Consider the following 20525-nt stretch of genomic DNA (forward strand, 5'->3'; position numbering starts at 1 on the left):
GGTTGAACCAGGTTCACCACGTCATCTGTGGACTATGCCAACGAAAATTCGACACGTCTAAAGCCGAAAGGCTGGAGGAAAAGGGCGAAGCGCCGTGGAAAATTCCGAGCGGGCCTTCATTTACTCCGTTTACATCAGCGGACGCCAGCGCCTCCCGGTCGTCGGCCCCGCCGAAGTATGTCCGACAAACACGGTTCCTATATCTTCAACCTGTCCTTTTGGATTTTTTTGTTTTTTTATTGACTCTTCCTCCCTCTTCGAGCGTACCATGCGCGTCTCTAAGATTCAGGCTCGGATTTTTGACCTTGGACCTAAGATGGATCAAGATCTAAATTAAGCTTGATATGCAAGCAAGCTCCGAAGCTGGTGAAAATATTAAAAATTTGTTTGGATAATCCAGTAGAATCTAAGAATCATAAGCCATATTCGATCTATGTTTCTATAATATTTAAAAATAATTTCAGTGTGAGCCAGTTTAAATCCTATAGAAAGAAAGAAAAACCTCATCATGTCTAGTTTCCTATCTTGCAAGTATGATATAACACATACTGATTCAAAACGATCACCACACTCGATATGAATTATTTTGGCCGCTATAAATATGCATAAGGATCATTAATCTCAATGTAGATCACTTTGACTATTACGACTATCCAAGAGGATTACCAAACTCGATGTAGAACACTTTGGCCCCTACGAGTATTCAAGAAGATTGCCGAACTCGATATGGATCATTTTGGCTACTACGAGTAGGACTGGACAAAGTTCAAAAGCGAGATTCACCATATCGAGAAACTGAGTTGCAGGCCAAACTTCAGAAGACCATAATTTGGTCATATGATGCCCGATTGAAATAATCTTTTTTTGAAATTAAGTATCTTTACGAGATCTACAACTTTGAACCAACGTCATAGGAGGTTAAATCGGGTCAAATTTTTTTTATTTAGGGTCTGAAACGAGCTGGTCAAATCAAAAGTTTTCTTTTGGGGTAAGACTTTGATCGGATGTAGCTCTCTATCCGAGAAAAATCAGGCAAAACAATAGAAGACAGAGTTGATGTAAAAGTCGAGATCTATTTTCTTAAAATTTTTATTAATGTTACCAATCATTTCATGAAAAATATGAAAGAATTGCCTAAGTCAAAAATTCAGAAACATACTTAGAAGCTTGAACATGGTATAGCATTATGTGCATGATAATCAAATGATTTAAAAATTGTTAAATTCGTATTCTTTGATATATATATATATATATATATATATATATATATATATATATATATATATATATATATATATATATATATATATATATATTCACTCAAAATCCATAGCCTAGATACAGAAATGACGAACCTATCTATAACTATTTTAATAAGGAGTCAATCTAACATAAATTATATATTTAGTTTATGAATTACAAATGGATTTCAAAGTAAGACTATTCTCCAATCAACTTTAGTATGGATGTAGAAAAATTACAATCCCCTTAAGTAAATTATGTTCAACATAATATTGATTGGCCAAATTATTTTCAATTCTGCTGTAGTTATGAATGGTGGGTTTGGAGATGGAAACTCTCTTAGTTCTCATATTAGCTAGAGATGCTTTGAATCTATGAAGTTATGATTGTTATAATGAGTGTGAAATTATCGTTTGTTATGTTTATGTGAATTTCTGATTTAGAATAATTGTTTTACAAATGAAACTTCTAATTATAAGTAGTTGAATACTGTAAGGGTGCATTTGGTTTGAGATTGAAATTAGAATTAGAATGGATTAGAATAGAAATTGGAATAGTCATATTTCTTGACATATTTAGTTTGTGATTTGGAATCAGAATGAAATTTAAATACTGGAGAGAGTTAGGATTAGATTTTGGAGGATTAAGGTAATCCGATTTTCCATCGAAATGGAAATAGGACTCCTAAAACCAAATGGTTAGAATGGGAGTTACTTACCCATTCCCATTCTAGAGCCCAACTGCTCCCAACCAAACCTATCCTAAAATTTATTGCGCAATATTTAGTATTGCACATGAAAAGTAATAACATACCTTAAATTTCTCCAATCAAATTCAAATTTTGAATTCAAATTATTATTGTAACCTTCTCATTATTTCTCTTCTACTTTCTCTCTATTCAAATTCAAATTCAATTCAAATTTTGAATTTGAATTGCTACTGTAATTTTCTCCTAATTTTTCTCATATAATCACTCTTGTATATGCTGTATATATTCAATACAAACTCAAAGAAATTCCAAACAGTCAAGTGGGATTTTGGCCATTACATTGCATTTCTTTCTTAGAATTGGAGCCCATCTTGGCATAACTGTCTTCTTTCTGCAAACCCAACCCTCATTCTCATATCAGAAATTTCTATCCCAACAATGTCAGCAACATCACATTCTTCACCTAAACTTGAATCCTCTCCATCTACATCTCTTGTAATCTCCAATATCTCAAATCTAGTCCCAATCAAGCTTAATGGCTGCAACTATCTCCTTTAGAAGTCTCTCTTTGAACCAATTTTACAGAGACACAAGCTTATGTCCTTCATGATAGCTCATTTTCACCACCTTCTCCAATGCATCCAAGCTATGCTTCATGGCATGAATGTGATCAATGCTTCTTTCTTAGATCAATGCTACACTATCCGAATCATCACTTCCTTATATTGTTGGCGTCACCTCAATAAAGTAAGCTTGGGATGCTCTCTCTCATCATTTTGCCTCCCTTGCTCCTTCTCATATCATGATTATAAAATGGTAGCTTCAACACATTAAAAAGGGATCATCCTTTATGCAAAACTATCTCTAGCAATTCAAAGTTTTTGCCAACAAGCCAGTTGCATATGGATCACCAGTGAGTGACGACGATTTGCTCATCTGCATCCTAGATGGACTTTCTCCATCTTATCTCTCATTCTCTTCTTCAATGCAGGTTCGTGCTCGCACCTATTCTCTTTCTCTTCAAGAAATCAATGCCTTATTAATCTGTGAGGAAATTAGTCTCGTAAAAGAGGCCTCCATGCAATCTACTACTGCATTTATTACCTCAAGACCTACCAAAATATTCAATCTAGGCCGTGGTTCTACCCACCATGGGAATAATCGGCATCATAACAATGGCCGGCATCCCAATCATCCTTCAAGTGAAGGCATGCTTCCCTCTCATAATGAGTTTTCTCATTTTTTTTCCTCACATGGTCATTCTTCACTGTTTACTCACCCAACCTGTCAAATTTACAATAAGGTTGGACACATTACTATCGATTGCTTATCAAGGTTGCTATCCTCCAAAGAAACTTGCAACTATGGCGACCGCTCCCTCACTTATTGACGATAATACTTGGTATTCTGACACTTGTGCCACTCACTATATCATCGCCGACCTCAATGTCTCATCAAAATATGGTAGTTCTGACAGTGTCCAAGTTGGCAACAGATAAGGTTTGTCTATCTCTCATGTTGGTTCATCTTCTATCACGAGCCATAAAACTAAATTCACCTGTCTAATATTCATCATTGTCCTAAAGCCTCAACAAATCTCTTATCCGCAAACCATTTCTCTCATGATAATAACTGTTGTTTCTTGTTTGATGAATTTGGCTTTATTGTCAAGGACAAGAATATAGGAGCAACATTGTATCGCAGGATGACTGAGAATGGACTTTATTCTTTCCATTTTTTAGCAAAAGATGTACATGATCACTCACCAGCTGTAGAAACCTAGAACCTCATCCAAAATGGCTAACCGAAAGGTATTATTTGGATTTTTGATCATGTATAAGTACCCAAGATCTATCCAACGAATAACTAATGTGAGACTAAATATACGCCCGCATGGATCCTCACATACTCCCGCCATTTAAGCCCCGACGTTCTCGTCAGGTTAAGGATTCAAATCTATTCAAATCTAATCACAAGCATCACGATCAACCTGTAGTTAGCCCAATGGATCTGTGCTGCAATGTCGCCTAGTCAATATAGATTATGGGCCTGGTCTACTCTGATACTATTTGTCATAATTACAATCCAGGATCTCATCCAAAATGGCTGGCTGGAAGATATTATTTAAATTTTTTGATTCTATATAAGTACCCAATATCTACCCAGCGAATAACCGATGTGGGACTAAATACATGCCTGCACGGATCCTCACACCAGCGGCCCATGTGAGCCGTCACATCTTTATTGATCTCTGGTATCATCGTCTCGGCCATCCATCTCATGATATCTAATCCTCTATTTTGTCCTCTTCTTCAATTTCAAATAAACCAAGACAAACTCTATGTTCATCTTGTCAATTAGGAAAAGTAGAAAATTGCTATTTTTATTATCTGTTTCGGCTTCTTAGTGTCCTCTAGAAATAATTGTGATGTTTAGGGACCTTCCCATGCTATTTCATGCTCAAACTTTTCTTATTATGTATTATTTGTTGATAATTTTTTACGTTATTCATGGTTGTTTCCCATGTGTTATAAATCTTATTTTTTTTGATATTTTTGTCTCTTTTAAAGCACAAGTTGAAAACTTGTTTAATACTAAAATTAAAATCTTTCATTCTAATGAGGGTGGTGAATTCAAAAGCAACACTCTTAAGCATTTTTTGTCTTTTCATCACATAATGCATACTCCAGAATAAAATAGCGTTGTCGAAAAAAATATTGTTACATTGTTGAAATCGGACTTACACTTCTTGCTCATGCATTGCTTCCTCCAAAATTCTGGTTAGAAGCATTTTCTAATGCAGTATATTTAATAAATCGAATGCTTATTATTTCTCATCGCAAAATTTTTCCATATGAGAAATTTTTTTAAAAATCTCCAAACTATTCCCATTTACAAGCTTTTGGTTGTTTATGTTTTTCTTGGCTTCGCCCATATAAGTCCAATAAACTAAAATTTTGATCTAGTAAATATTGTTTCTTGGGATATAGCACTATTCATAAAGGGTATAGATGCTTTGATTTGGTAAAAGAAAAAATATATATATCACGTCATGTCGCCATTGATGCACATATCTTCTCTTTTTCAACCATATCATCATCTCAATCAGCCTCTCACAATCCCATTCTACTCTTGATTCCCTTTTTATGTAGTTACCTCAGCTCCCTACTCCTACCAACACTATTTAGACTACTAATAACTATACATTCTCAGCTCACTCTGTAGGTACAACATATCGATCTCAGGATTCTTTCATGGCAACAATATCCAATTCAACCATTACACTACATGACAACACAAGCATCTCAATTGAATCCATTTCACCACCTCAACATAAGACCACCTGTCACCTTCCCTCCCCCGAATCTCTTGCTCCTACTCCTCCTTCTCTTCCACCACCACCACCACCACCACCACCCATCACCAAACTCCCCTCCTGTTGCCCAAAGATGGTCACCCAAGAGGGGGGGTGAATTGGGTGTTTTTTTAAAAAACTTTTTGACTAATTTAAGATTAAAACACACAAATATATAAACTAAAGCAAGGATAAAGGGATAAGAGAAGACAACCACAAGCACACGGTTTTATAGTGGTTCGGAGCCTTCACTGCTCCTACATCCACTCCCCAAAGCGCCTTTGGGTATTTCCACTATAATCCAAGATTACAGTACGGTAGTTTTGCGAGTTCACTACCCAACTCGTTGTTTTACACCGGGCTCACAACAAACCCTAAACCCCCAATTTCTCTTAGGCTTGGGACGCCTTTCCCTTGTTCCAAGTCCCTTGACTTGAACAAGCACCACGATAAAAGAGTGTACAAAAGAATATAAAAGCTCTAGAAAGCAAATATAGCACTTATGAACAATGAAACCCGGAAGAATCTTTTTGCCGTTGGAAGCGTGGGAGATGTTGATTCTTCCAAGGTAGACCGCGTAGGGTTGAGTGTGAGCTTTGATTCCCGAGCGCGCGAGAGTGGTTGAGCTTGAAATCACTTGGGAGACTTGAAAGTACTTGATTTCCTTCCTTGGATGCACTCACTCCCTTGAGCTTTTCTTTCAAACTTCTCTCTTGAATGATTTTGCTTTGGGTTGGTGAAGAGTTGTTGAGAACCACTTAAGAGGTCCCTTTTATAGCCCAAAAAGCAAATATAGCCGTTAGAGACAAAAAGAGAAGGATTTGAAATTCAAAATCAAACCTGAAAAGCTGTCAGTCGCGTCTCTGGCGCTCCGGGGACGTCTCCGCTACAGCGAGAGACGTCTCACCTACAGGATTTTACTTTTTACTTTATCTGGGGTCGACTCGGCACTTTACGGGGACGTCTCGCCTTGTCTGTGCTTTTTGAGTGGGGACGACTCCGCTTCTTTGGGGACGACTCCGCTTCTTTGTCTCCGAAAAACTTGCCCTCTGGAATTCCCTGAGAGAGTCGTCTCCGTTCTTTCAGGGGACGTCTCCGCTTGTGTCCACTTTATGCGTGGGGACGACTCCGCTATCTCAGAGTCGACTCCGCTTCCTTATCACCGCAAAAACCATTCTCTGGAAAACCCTGAGAGAGCCGTCTCCGCCATCTTGGGGACGTCTCGGGGAGTCTCCTTTTTGCTTGCGGGGACGACTCCGCGTACAGCGGGGACGTCTCGCGCATATCCCTTGAGAAACGTCTTTCTGCCGCCACTGAGAGAGTCGACTCCGCTTCTGAGAGAGTCGACTCCGCTAACGCGGGGACGACTCGGCAGGTGCCGGGGACGACTCCAAGTGTGCCAGTTCTTCCTGTTTGTGCCAGAGACGTCTCTGAAACTATCAGGAGACGTCTCGGCTGTCCCTGAACTTTTTCTTTAGCTCAAAATATTCTTCAATAAATTCATAAAAATTGTGGGAACTTGCCTAGACATTTCTTAACAATTTTCTAAGTAAAACACATGAATTCCTCAATCGAATTGTTAAGATATAATGGAATTTTACTCTAGTATTTTGTATTCATCAAAATCCATTAGGGGGTCAACAATCTCCCCCTTTTTGATGATGACAAAACACTGAGTATATGCAAAATTTGAAATTTAAACATATACACAGTATTGATCAGATATACAAGTATAATGTTTTGATTTGAACTAGATACGATGTGCATCACTTAAATTTCCTTGTGCATAGGATTGATCTTTATAGTTCTTAAATGATTTTATCATATGAACTGAATTTGAATCAAGTTAGAATGATATATTGATGCTGAAGATAATTTAAAAACTAGATTCTTTTTGACTCCCCCTTTCTTTTCCAGAAGGGCAATTATCTTAAAATTAATATTCTTCAATAACCATATTCAATATTCATTCTATACCCCCCTTTCAATATCCATATCTTTCAATATTCATATTTCAATATTCTATTCCCCCTTACAATATTCTACTCCCCCTTTTTGTCATCAACAATGAAGGGGACAAATGATACTCAAGGTGTGCTCCCCCTGTCCAATGAGTTCAGTCATTCATATTACTCCCCCTTTGTTTGTGGAATTCATTTCATACTCATCGTTTAGTTTAACATAGTTATCACAAGATGTGCTCCCCCTGTTTCTTTGTATCACACAATCAAACACATACACAGAATTGGCAATGTACACAAGATTTTAAAAAGAAATTTTATTCATTCATATGTCATTGTAAGTCTTTGAAGTTAGTACATAAGAGTATTGATTTCAAGTACAAAAGGAAGAGTCATAACAAGTATTGATTTCTAGTACAAAAGTGTTTCACAATGGCCTAGGATTTACAAAAAGAAGATCCTATAGGATATCCATCATCGGCGTCGTTGCTCATGGGGCATTGTACTTTGTGCATAAGCCTTACAGGCTGCATCTATGAAGCCATTGATAGAATCCATGAGAGTCTTAAAGTGATCTCCCTGTGACTTGTGGAAACCTGCCACAAGTGCTTCAAACTCTAAGGTTGCCATCTCAATTCTGCCTCTAAGTTGGGCAACTAGGGTGCCCACATTGCCATCTGGCTTTGTCAACTCTTTGAGACTCTTGGAAATGGCCTTCAAGCTGTCTTTGAGCTCTATCGATCTGAATGTTTGGGTGGTACCTACCCCAACTATTTGCTGCTCTGTGGCTTCAATTTGAGCTCTAATTTCCTTCAGCTCTTGTCTGATGGGGGCCAGCTCTGCAGTCATCATGGATCTCATCTCCTCCCTCATCTGCTGACAAATAACAGATGCTAAAGTGTGCATCTGCTCCTCTGATAGGAAGGAGGTCCCACTGACTGGAGGAGGTTGTGGCATGGATGTGGAAGGTCCAGCTGAGCTGGAGGGAATATCAGGGATGTCCATGTGGCTAGGTGGAGGAGAGTGATGGTCAGGCTCATGATGTGGGATTTCAGGCTCTATGGTTTGTGCTTTTCTTTTTGGAACCTTGACCCACGACCCATCTATCTTGTGAAATTCCATTCTTCTCATTGAGCCCTCATTGTAATAATCGGTGTTTCTTAGGGCCTTTGCAGGTTCATTTGGTGGAATGGGAACCTTGAAGTGTTTAAATATTAAGGTAAAGATCATGCCATAGGGTATACTAAACCTAGAATACCTATGACATTGGGCAATGTAATTTAGCATGAGTCTAGGGAGGTTTAGGGGGATCCCTAGTAGGATATGGTGCATTATGACTAAATCACGCTCCGAAACAAAATCGAAGCGACCGGTTTTGGGGAATAGGACCCGATTGACAATGCTTAAAAGAAGTCTCATTTCTGCATTTAGGTCCTGGGAGTAGACAACATCAAGAGGGCCGCAGTCCTCTCTTCCTAGAATCAAGTTTAGGGCTATTTCCCTTTGGGGATGTGAGATCGGTGCCTCACCGTCCTTAGGAATTTGTAGGACAGTGGATAGGACATCCTCATTAATTTCTACCAATGTCCCTCGGACATATGCAGTGTACCCTAAGTCCCCTAAGGCCATATCACTAAACATTTCTCTAACAAGGCCGGGGTAGGTCGAGATTTTGAGGGTGCAAAGGTGCTCCCACCCTTGGGCTCGGAGTCTCTCTCCAATAGAGAACCCCTCATGATCTAGAAAGGAAAAATCGATGTGCCTGCCAGTCGTGACTGTGCGATTTGCACAGGAAATCGTCGTGGTCGGCAGAGCAACCGGAGGAGAAGGCGCGGAGGGTTCTTCCCGCCGTTCCTCGCCGTCGCCCGCTACTCTAGGTCGCCTCCCACGGGTTGTCCTAGCTTTCTTTGGTGCCATGGATGCTAGGGTTTGCGATTTAGGGCAAATGGAAGCTAGGTTTTGAAGTGGAGAGCAAGTGGAGGCTAGGGCTTTCCGTTTTGGTCGGGAATGAGGGAGAAAGCTCGAGTCGGCTCGAGCGATTTCGACCTATTTAAAAAGCCCTCATTCGGTCCCCGAGACGTCTCCGCCACTAAGGCGAGACGTCTCCCCCTGGGGGAACGTCTCTGCGACTTGCCAGAGACGTCTCCGGCACAAAAAATTTCAGACTGCAGTTCCAGATTTTTGTTTAATCACCCTAATCAATCGTGATTTCTTTTGATAGACACAGAGTGAATTTGTTTGTGATCCTCCCCCTTAATAATACATCCTATAATGATTTGATAATGACTTTTAGATTATTAAGATTGAAATGAGGAATGTTTGACCAAATTTCGAATACCCATGTTATAGGCTCTGAAAATATCTCTATGAAGAGTCCAAGGGAGGGTAACCATCCTCCGGAAAGTCAAACAGTTCGTCATTTAGTTTAGATGAATTCATGTTTTCACATATGTTTGCCTTGAGGTGGGTTACTAGTTCGAGTAGCAAAGTAAAGCAATACAAGTTCACTTCATTTGCTAGGATCATACAAGCTCAACGCATTCCTTAAGAAATTGAATCTATCTTTACAAAGGGGCTTTGTAAAGATATCAGCTAATTGATTTTCAGTACATACATATTCAATCATCACATCATTTTTCATCACATGATCCCTAATAAAATGATGCCTAATCTCTATATGCTTTGACTTAGAGTGTTGAACAGGATTTTTTGTTAAGTTGATTGCACTTGTATTGTCACACTTAATTGGTATATTGTCCATTTTAATACCGAAGTCTTCAAGTTGTTGCTTAATCCAAAGAACTTGGGCACAACAGCTTCCAGCTGCAATGTACTCAGCTTCAGCTGTGGACAAGGCAACTGAATTTTGTTTCTTGCTAAACCAAGAAACCAAATTGGCACCCAGGAATTGACATGTCCCACTTGTGCTTTTTCTGTCGAGTTTGCACCCGGCAAAATCAGCATCGGAATAAGCAATTAAGTTTATGTCAGACTGTTTAGAGTACCATAAGCCTACATTAGATGTCCCTACTAGATATCTAAATATTCTTTTAACAGCTTGTAAGTGTGATTCCTTAGGACATGCTTGGTATCTAGCACACATACAAACACTGAATAATATATCTGGTCTACTAGCAGTAAGGTAAAGTAAAGAGCCTATCATACCTCTGTACAATTTGCAGTCTATACTTTTACCTTTTTCATCCTTATCAAGCTTGCAACTTGAGCCCATGGGTGTGCTGATTTCTTTTGCATCCTTCATCTTGAATTTCTCCAATATTTCTTTGATATACTTGGACTGACTGATGAATATGCCTTCCTCTGATTGTTTTATTTGCAGCCCAAGAAAGAAGTTGAGCTCACCCATCATGCTCATTTCAAATTCTCCCTGCATAAGCTTGGCAAACTCTTGACAAAGACTATCATTAGTAGCACCAAAAATTATATCATCCACATAAATTTGTACAAGCAATAAGTCATTTCCTTTTCTTTTAATAAAGAGGGTTTTGTCTACATTTCCTCTCTTAAATTTGTTTTCAATTAGGAAATTACTTAATCTTTCATACCATGCCCTAGGAGCTTGCTTAAGTCCATACAATGCTTTATGCAATTTATACACATAATCTGGATGTAAGTGATTTTCAAAACCTGGAGGTTGTCCTACATAAACTTCCTCCATTATATAACCATTTAGAAATGCACTTTTTACATCCATTTGATAGAGTTTAAAGTCCATGAAGCATGCATATGCCAAAAGTAATCTAATAGCTTCTAATCTAGCAACAGGAGCAAAAGTTTCATCAAAATCTATTCCTTCCTCCTGATTATATCCTTTGGCCACTAGTCTAGCTTTGTTTCTTATTACTATTCCATCTTCATCTAGTTTATTTCTATATACCCACTTGGTGCCTATAATTGAAACATTTGGGGGTCTTTTCATTAGAGTCCAAACTTCATTTCTTTCAAATTGGTTTAATTCCTCTTACATAGCGTTCATCCAATTATCATCTTTTTCAGCTTCTTCTAGTGATTTAGGCTCTATTTGTGAAACGAAAGCAAGATAATTACTAGTGTTTCTTAGAGAAGATCTAGTTCTTATACCTTGTGAAGGATCACCAAGGATTAGATCCTTTGGATGACCATGTGCATACCTCCATTCTTTAGGAAGATCTTGATTGTTTGATGGAGGTTGATCTTCTTCATCTTGCTGATTTGTATCTTCCTCAACCTCATCCTCATGTTGTTTGTCTTGTATGGAGAATTCCTTGATTCGGTCTTCAAGTATACCTGCATCAACATCTTCTTCTTTTCTAGAAGAATCTCCATTAGTTTCATCAAAAACAACATGAATGGATTCTTCAACAACGAGAGTTCTCTTGTTGAAGACCCTGTATGCTCTACTAGATGAGGAATAACCTAAGAAGATCCCCTCATCTGATTTGGCACTAAATTTACTGAGATTGTCCTTTCCATTGTTCAAAATAAAACATCGACAACCAAAAACATGAAAATAACTTATATTTGGTTTTTTTTGCCTTTTATCAATTCATATGGTGTTTTCTTTAAGATAGATCTAACTAAAGCACGATTTAAGATATAACATGAGGTATTTATTGCTTCAGCCCAAAAATACTTTGGTAGATCCGATTCGCACAACATGGTACGAGCCATATCTGCGAGTGTGCGATTCTTCCTTTCTACCACCCCATTTTGTTGGGGTGTCCTAGGTGCCGAGAAATTGTGATTGATACCATTTTTGTCACAAAACTTTTCAAAGTGTTGATTTTCAAACTCGGTACCATGATCACTCCTAATTGCTTTTAGCTTAAGATTGAGTTCATTTGAAACTTTATTATGAAACTTGATAAAAGCGGGAAAGGACTCATCTTTGTGTGCAAGGAATGAAACCCATGTAAAACGTGAAAAATCATCAACAATGACAAGACCAAATTTCTTACCCCCTAGACTAGCAGTTCTAGTGGGTCCAAACAAATCCATGTGAATTAGTTCTAAGGGTTTTGACGTTGAGACTATGTTCTTAGACTTAAAAGAACTTCTTGTTTGTTTTCCTAATTGACATGCCGCACAAATTTTATTCTTTTCAAAGTCTATTTTCGGTAGTCCTTTGACTAGATCCTTTGTAATCAATTTAGAAATTAAATCCATGCTAGCATGCCCTAACCTACGATGCCATAACCAACTAGTCTCATTGACTTTAGGATTCATGGCTACAAGACATTGGCCATCCTTCATGGTGAGATCATCAAGATCTACCATGTAAACATTTCCATGCCTATGTCCTGTGAGTATGATCTCATTATCAATTGGACTACTAATTATGCATAGTGACGATTCAAATGATACTTTAAAGCCCTTGTCACAAAATTGACTTATACTTAATAAATTATGTTTCAGTCCATTAACTAACAATACATTATCAATAAATGAGGAGGATGATATGGAGATTTTACCGACACCAATGATTCGGCCTTTAGCATTGTCTCCAAATGTGACTACTCCTCCTTCTTTTGATTCCAAGGTGACGAAGAGACTCTTGTCACCGGTCATATGCCTTGAGCAACCGCTATCAAGATACCACATTCTCTTTTTATTTTCGGCTGCAAAGCATACCTGCAAAATGATCATGTAAAGCTCTTAGGTACCCAAGTTTTCTTGGGTCCTTCGTGGTTAGTGTGGTTGGTTCCCTTAGGCACCCATACTTTAGTTATGTTTTTGGCTTTCACAAATGTACTCTTGTTAGTTTGGATTTTTCTTTGAATACAAGAGTAGACTTTATGTCCAGTCTTTCCACAATGAAAGCATGTAGGTTTTTCAGTTTTTACATCTTTCGCTTTTACAAAGAAATTCTTTAGATACTTTTGTTGTTTATTAGTTTTATAACCTAATCCGGCTTTATTAAAAACGGCTCTTTGATTTGAAAGAATGAGATTTAATTTTTCAGAACTTTGTGTGAATTTTTCAACAATTGGTTTGTACTTATGTACCTCATTCTTAAGATTCAAATTTTCTTTGACTAGTTCTTCCTTATCTTTTTTAAGAGATTCAACATTTTGTGCAAGTGAGGTATTAATATCGAATAGGGATTTTAATTTTAGATTTAATTCCTTAATTACTGTTTTTCCCTTTTCATTTTCAATACTAAGTTTTGAATTCTTAATTTCTAGGTTAGTAGTATTAATATTTTTAACGCTCTCCTTTTCAATTAATAGGTTTTCAATGTCTTCCTTTAGTTTTTGATTGGAGGCTTTTAATTCTTTATTTTTTGCTCCTAACATACTACAATCACCCATAAGTTCTTGAAAAGCTTCATACAATTCTTCTAAAGTAAAATTTATGGTTGGGTTTTGACATACCTCGTCGTCTTCGAACGCCATGAAGCATAAATTGGCGGTCTCTTCCTTCTCTTCCTCGGAGGATGATGTGTCACTATCATCCCATGTTGTCTTCAATGCCTTCTTCTTCTTCTTTCCAAAATACTTGTTTTGTTGAGGGCATTCGGAACGAATGTGTCCCGGTCTCTTGCAATCATAGCATATGATTGGATCTCTTTCTTTTTCCTTTTCTTTTTCCCAATCATTTCTACCTCCAAATTTCTTTCTTGGGAAGGGTTTCTTCCTTCTCATGAATTTCTTAAACTTCCTAACTATCAACCCCAAGTCCTCATCTTGGCTTTCTTCTTCACTCCCACTGCTCTCTTCTTCACACACACTTGAGGTAGCCTTGAGTGCGATTGTCTTTTTCTTCGGCAACTCTTCTTCATGTTGCTTCATCGTGAGCTCATGCGTCATCAATGAGCCCAAGAGTTGCTCTAGCCCCAAGGTGTTGAGGTCTTTGGCTTCTACGATCGCCGTGACCTTTGCTTCCCATGCTTTTGGCAAAGACCTGAGAATTTTACTCACAAGTTCCGGGTTAGTGTAGGATTTATCCAAGCTTTTTAAACCATTAATTATATCCGTAAAGCGTGTAAACATGCATGTGATGGTTTCATTGGGTTCCATCTTAAACAACTCATATTTGTGAACTAGAATGTTCGCTTTGGACTCCTTGACTTGATTTGTACCCTCGTGGGTAACTTCAAGCTTATTCCATATTTCCTTAGCGGAACTACATGTGGAGACTCTATTAAACTCATTTGCATCTAAAGAACAAAATAATGAGTTCATGGCTCTAGAATTGAGTTGAGCCATCCTATCATCATTCTCATCCCAATCCTCTTCAGGTTTGGGAACTCGAATGCCATTAACTATGTGTGATGGTTCTTGTGGTCCCTTGACTATAACCCTCCACAAGGCATAGTCTTGTGCTTGAATGAAGATTTTCATTCTAGTCTTCCAATAGGTATAATTTGTCCCATTGAAGAGTGGAGGTCTATTGGTTGCTTGCCCCTCGGCAGGAACATTGTTAAAGGGTGTTCCCATCTAGATCTTTGGCTAAGACGGTTAGGTCTTTCAAGAAATATAAGAGCACTTGCTCTGATACCACTTGTTGCCCAAAGATGGTCACCCAAGAGGGGGGGTGAATTGGGTGTTTTTTTAAAAAACTTTTTGACTAATTTAAGATTAAAACACACAAATATATAAACTAAAGCAAGGATAAAGGGATAAGAGAAGACAACCACAAGCACACGGTTTTATAGTGGTTCGGAGCCTTCACTGCTCCTACATCCACTCCCCAAAGCGCCTTTGGGTATTTCCACTATAATCCAAGATTACAGTACGGTAGTTTTGCGAGTTCACTACCCAACTCGTTGTTTTACACCGGGCTCACAACAAACCCTAAACCCCCAATTTCTCTTAGGCTTGGGACGCCTTTCCCTTGTTCCAAGTCCCTTGACTTGAACAAGCACCACGATAAAAGAGTGTACAAAAGAATATAAAAGCTCTAGAAAGCAAATATAGCACTTATGAACAATGAAACCCGGAAGAATCTTTTTGCCGTTGGAAGCGTGGGAGATGTTGATTCTTCCAAGGTAGACCGCGTAGGGTTGAGTGTGAGCTTTGATTCCCGAGCGCGCGAGAGTGGTTGAGCTTGAAATCACTTGGGAGACTTGAAAGTACTTGATTTCCTTCCTTGGATGCACTCACTCCCTTGAGCTTTTCTTTCAAACTTCTCTCTTGAATGATTTTGCTTTGGGTTGGTGAAGAGTTGTTGAGAACCACTTAAGAGGTCCCTTTTATAGCCCAAAAAGCAAATATAGCCGTTAGAGACAAAAAGAGAAGGATTTGAAATTCAAAATCAAACCTGAAAAGCTGTCAGTCGCGTCCCAGGCGCTCCGGGGACGTCTCCGCTACAGCGAGAGACGTCTCACCTACAGGATTTTACTTTTTACTTTATCTGGGGTCGACTCGGCACTTTACGGGGACGTCTCGCCTTGTCTGTGCTTTTTGAGTGGGGACGACTCCGCTTCTTTGGGGACGACTCCGCTTCTTTGTCTCCGAAAAACTTGCCCTCTGGAATTCCCTGAGAGAGTCGTCTCCGTTCTTTCAGGGGACGTCTCCGCTTGTGTCCACTTTATGCGTGGGGACGACTCCGCTATCTCAGAGTCGACTCCGCTTTCTTATCACCGCAAAAACCATTCTCTGGAAAACCCTGAGAGAGCCGTCTCCGCCATCTTGGGGACGTCTCGGGGAGTCTCCTTTTTGCTTGCGGGGACGACTCCGCGTACAGCGGGGACGTCTCGCGCATATCCCTTGAGAAACGTCTTTCTGCCGCCACTGAGAGAGTCGACTCCGCTTCTGAGAGAGTCGACTCCGCTAACGCGGGGACGACTCGGCAGGTGCCGGGGACGACTCCAAGTGTGCCAGTTCTTCCTGTTTGTGCCAGAGACGTCTCTGAAACTATCAGGAGACGTCTCGGCTGTCCCTGAACTTTTTCTTTAGCTCAAAATATTCTTCAATAAATTCATAAAAATTGTGGGAACTTGCCTAGACATTTCTTAACAATTTTCTAAGTAAAACACATGAATTCCTCAATCGAATTGTTAAGATATAATGGAATTTTACTCTAGTGTTTTGTATTCATCAAAATCCATTAGGAGGTCAACACCTCCCATACTAACCAACCATCCAACCCACTACAACGCACCCATCCTATGACTACCTAATCTCAATCGAGTATCTCCAAGAACGAAATACTATGCCATACCTACCACCCTCTCCCAACCGCTCTTACTATGTCCTATTCTATTGAACCAACATGTTATACACAAGCCTCAAAAAGTTTGGACCGGAGACGTGCTATGGATCTTGAATTTACTTCTCTTCATAATCAACAAACTTGAACTCTTGTTCCTTTTCAGCCCAACATGAATGTTATTGGTTGCAAGTGGATACTTCGAATTAAACACAACCCAGATAGATCCATCAACAAATACAAAGCTCGCTTGGTTGCCAAAAGCTTTTACCAACAACCTGGAGTTGATTTTATTGAAACATTCAGTCTCATTGTTAAGCATACTACAATTAGAATTATTCTCATAAGAGCTTTAACTCATAATTAGTTACTCTATCATCTTGACATAGAGTATGCCTTTTTACATAGTGACCTTCAAGAAATGGTATTTATGTCTCAACCTTCTAGTTATATTGATTCATCAAAACCCACTCATATATGTTAGATGCACAAATCAATTTACAACAAGCTTCTCGTGCTTGGTATGAAAAGTTTGGCTCAAAACTTATGGAGTTGGAATTCATTATTTCACAATCAGATCCTTCATTATTTATATATCATCATGATAGAATTATATTATATCTTCTTCTTTATATTGATGATATCATTTTCACTAGCAATAATAATATTGCTCTTTGCAAACTCATTATTGAACTTGCCAATTCATTTAAGATGAAGGATATGGGCTTATTGTCTTACTTTCTTGGCATCCAAATGGATCGGTCGAGTGATGAAATTTTTCTACATCAATTCAAATACATCCTAGACTTGTTACAATGCACCAACATGCTTGGATGCAAACCATGCATGTTCAAGTCCTTGCTTTATCGAAAAGCCAGGCCACATGGATAGCCCTCCTCTTGATGATCCTTCAGTTTATCTGAGTATTGTTGGAGCCCTCCAATATGTAACTCTGACACAGTCGGATAATGCTTTCTCAAACAATCAGGTTTCTTAATTTTTACAACATCCAATGGAGGTTCATATGGTTGTAGTCAAACGCATATTTCGATTTCTCAAAGTTACCATCACTTTTGGGCTTCAGCTACGATCAGGCCCATTAAATCTTTTCGCTTATTCGGATGTAGATTGGGCTGGCATCCCTATTGATAGATGCTCAGCAAGTAGTTTATGTATTTTTCTCAGACCTAACCCTATTTCTTGGAGTGCTAAAAAACAAACAACAGTTGCTCGATTATCCACTAAAGCAGAGTATGGATGCCTTGCCCAAATTGCTGCTAAACTATAATGGTTATGTTCTCTCATGTGTGAATTGCATATGCTTCTCTACTCTGTTTCTTTAATTTAGGTTGAAAATATTTATGCCATCTTTCCACCTTCAATTTAGTTTTTTATACGAGAACTAAATATATCGAGATCGACTATCACTATGCAGGTAAGTCATAAGCTTTTGGATGTCAAATTCATCTTTTGCAGATCAAGTCGTTAGCATTTTCACCAAATGTCTTCACTCCAACCGCATTCGGTTTTTACACTCCAAGCTTCACATTCAACCGAATGCTCAACTTGAAGGGAGATAATAACTTAGCTTAAATCTCTCCATTCAAATTAAAATTATTGTTGTAATCTTCTTATTATTTCTCTTCTACCGAATTGCTACTTTATTTTTCTCCTATAATTACTCTTATATATGCTATACATATTCAATACAAACTCAAAAAAATCTCAACCAATCAAGTAGAATTTTAGCCATCATATTGTGTTTCTTTCTAAGGTTTCTACGATGATGATTTGCTTTATAGTGGTCATCTAAAACCATAGTTCGATAAGCCTACAATATTAGAGAGATATTTTGAGAGAAAGGCATATAATATTTATTCATGAATACTTTGTTGGAAAGATATTTTAACATATAATTTTTAAAATTAGAATAATATCATTTTGAAAAAGTCAAACCCTCTCCTTATTAATTAAAAAAAATAAATCGACACCAGGTGAGGTGTACTAATTCATTTCAGAATTTAAATCCTCTTCCCTTTATGATCTCCTCGGCGAATGCAGCAAAAGTTGTGGGGGTAAGAATGCTACTGGCCGTTCTCTTCGCCAACACCGACGGTAACATCCTTATCGAACGGTTAGCTCTGAATCTCCACCATCCAATCCTTCCCCCATGATCTCTATTCGCGCCAGAACTCGAATCTCGATCTCAGTTTATTTGATTTTTCCCCCCTTTCCCTAAAAAAAGAAAAAAAAAAGATGACTTTTCCCCCTGTGTTTTGGATGAGTTTTTAATCTGAATTCCTTTACTTTTTTTCTTTTTTTTGAAAGAAGTCTTTCTTTCTTTTCAGAAATCAAAAATTCTTTCAATGGGAAGCTTCTCGTCTTGTTATGCCAATTTTTGGTCTGGGAATGACAAAAAGAACACAAAGCAATGAATAATGAATGGACTTCTGTTTATTTGGTGCTTTTCTTATCCTTTTTTTTTTCTTTTTATTTGTTTGGTAAACAAAAGAACCAGAGAAATTGGTTCTCAAATGATGTTCTTTGTTTAATAAATGGAATGTGGTTCTTCTACTATATGATTTATAGGGTGATTAAATTATGATTATTCCAATGCCATGATACTCCTTTACTATATACAAATCATTGATCCAGTTCAGATTTACCAGAGTTGATGTATTCCATTGACTGGGGTATCCTCTAATACAATAAAAGAGGCAAATTTGGAGAATATTCTTGGAGTTTTCCCTTTTCTTTGATAATACTAAAATAACAGCTTAAGTGATGATTCTTTTTTTTTTCCCTTATAGATGAATAGAGTGAATACTTCAAAAATCAATAGCTTTTTTCGTAATCTTAGATCTGCATATTAGCTGATTTATTTGATGAAATTCATTAGGGTTGGAAGGAATCCTTTCTTTGGCATGCTACAATTTCATGATCTCATTTGATGACTGACTAAACTTCATGTCATCTATGCATAATATTTCTTATGATGAAGCTTTCATGGAGTTCCCGCTGAAGAAAGACTACATTGGCGGTCTTTCCTGGTAAAGTTGGGAGCAGAGAATCTCAGAGGAGCTAAAAGAGAAGAGCTCTTTGTTGCTTCACACAAGTATGCGAATATCCCTCAAAGCATCAAGACTCTTAAGCTTTATGTTACTAGACTGTGTAACAAGAATTTCTTTATGAGCTTGCTGCAATTGATACTTGGATAGTTTTCTTGTACATTATGGATCTCCACAATGAGGAACCAACCGTATAATGTCACTCTTTACACTTTTATATGCTGATTACATACATATGCATGTGAAAGATAGATCCAAACAACAAAACTTGCTACCATGATCTTATTAGTATCAATCATTTAAGGGCCTTAACCACCAGGGGTCTAGAGCTTCATTTTCTAAGTACTTAATTTGGGTATCTTATACTTAAAATCCCACAACTCATATTTGCATTATCTTTTCATCGCTAAAAGCTAGACGAGCAGAAAATTGGCCTTCTTCTGTATACTGGAAAGGAGCTGAATTGTAAATGAAGTATCAGAGGCTACAGTGAGCCTGAATAAGGCTTGAGAAATAGTTTATGGAAGGAATTGACACATGGGAAAGCCTCGTTATAGCTGAGACCAGACCCTTGTGCACCAATAGATTCAACTCTAGATTTACAGAAAAATGGAAATATATAGATCCATTTTTGCAGCTGGAAGATGGAAACCAATCTCTATGGTGCTGCTTAATGAACTAATATTATACATATTTCTTGCACACGAAAGATGATGGCTTCTAAACATGATTAAGCTTTATTGCCTTGTACCAGTTTGGATGTGCAAGGTATGCTTGTGCTTGTTTTCGTTGCTTTATCTCATCTTAGTAACTGCAGCACCCAAGATAGGTGATGTACTGGATTACAGGAGAAAAAATCTAGTTGATTCAGGCTACCTTGGTCATGTTTTCTGGTTTTGTGCCTCATTTTATTAATTTTCAATATTTTTTGAACTCTTTGTTTACTGGCTACCCTCCATTATATCTTCTAGTTCTATGCCTCATTTTCTTATCTTTCAATTATTTCCCTGAAATTTTTACTCTCCTATATTCAGGTC

The sequence above is a fragment of the Phoenix dactylifera genome, unplaced genomic scaffold (genome assembly GCF_009389715.1).
Source record: "Phoenix dactylifera cultivar Barhee BC4 unplaced genomic scaffold, palm_55x_up_171113_PBpolish2nd_filt_p 000125F, whole genome shotgun sequence".
NCBI classification, from domain to species: Eukaryota; Viridiplantae; Streptophyta; class Magnoliopsida; order Arecales; family Arecaceae; genus Phoenix; species Phoenix dactylifera.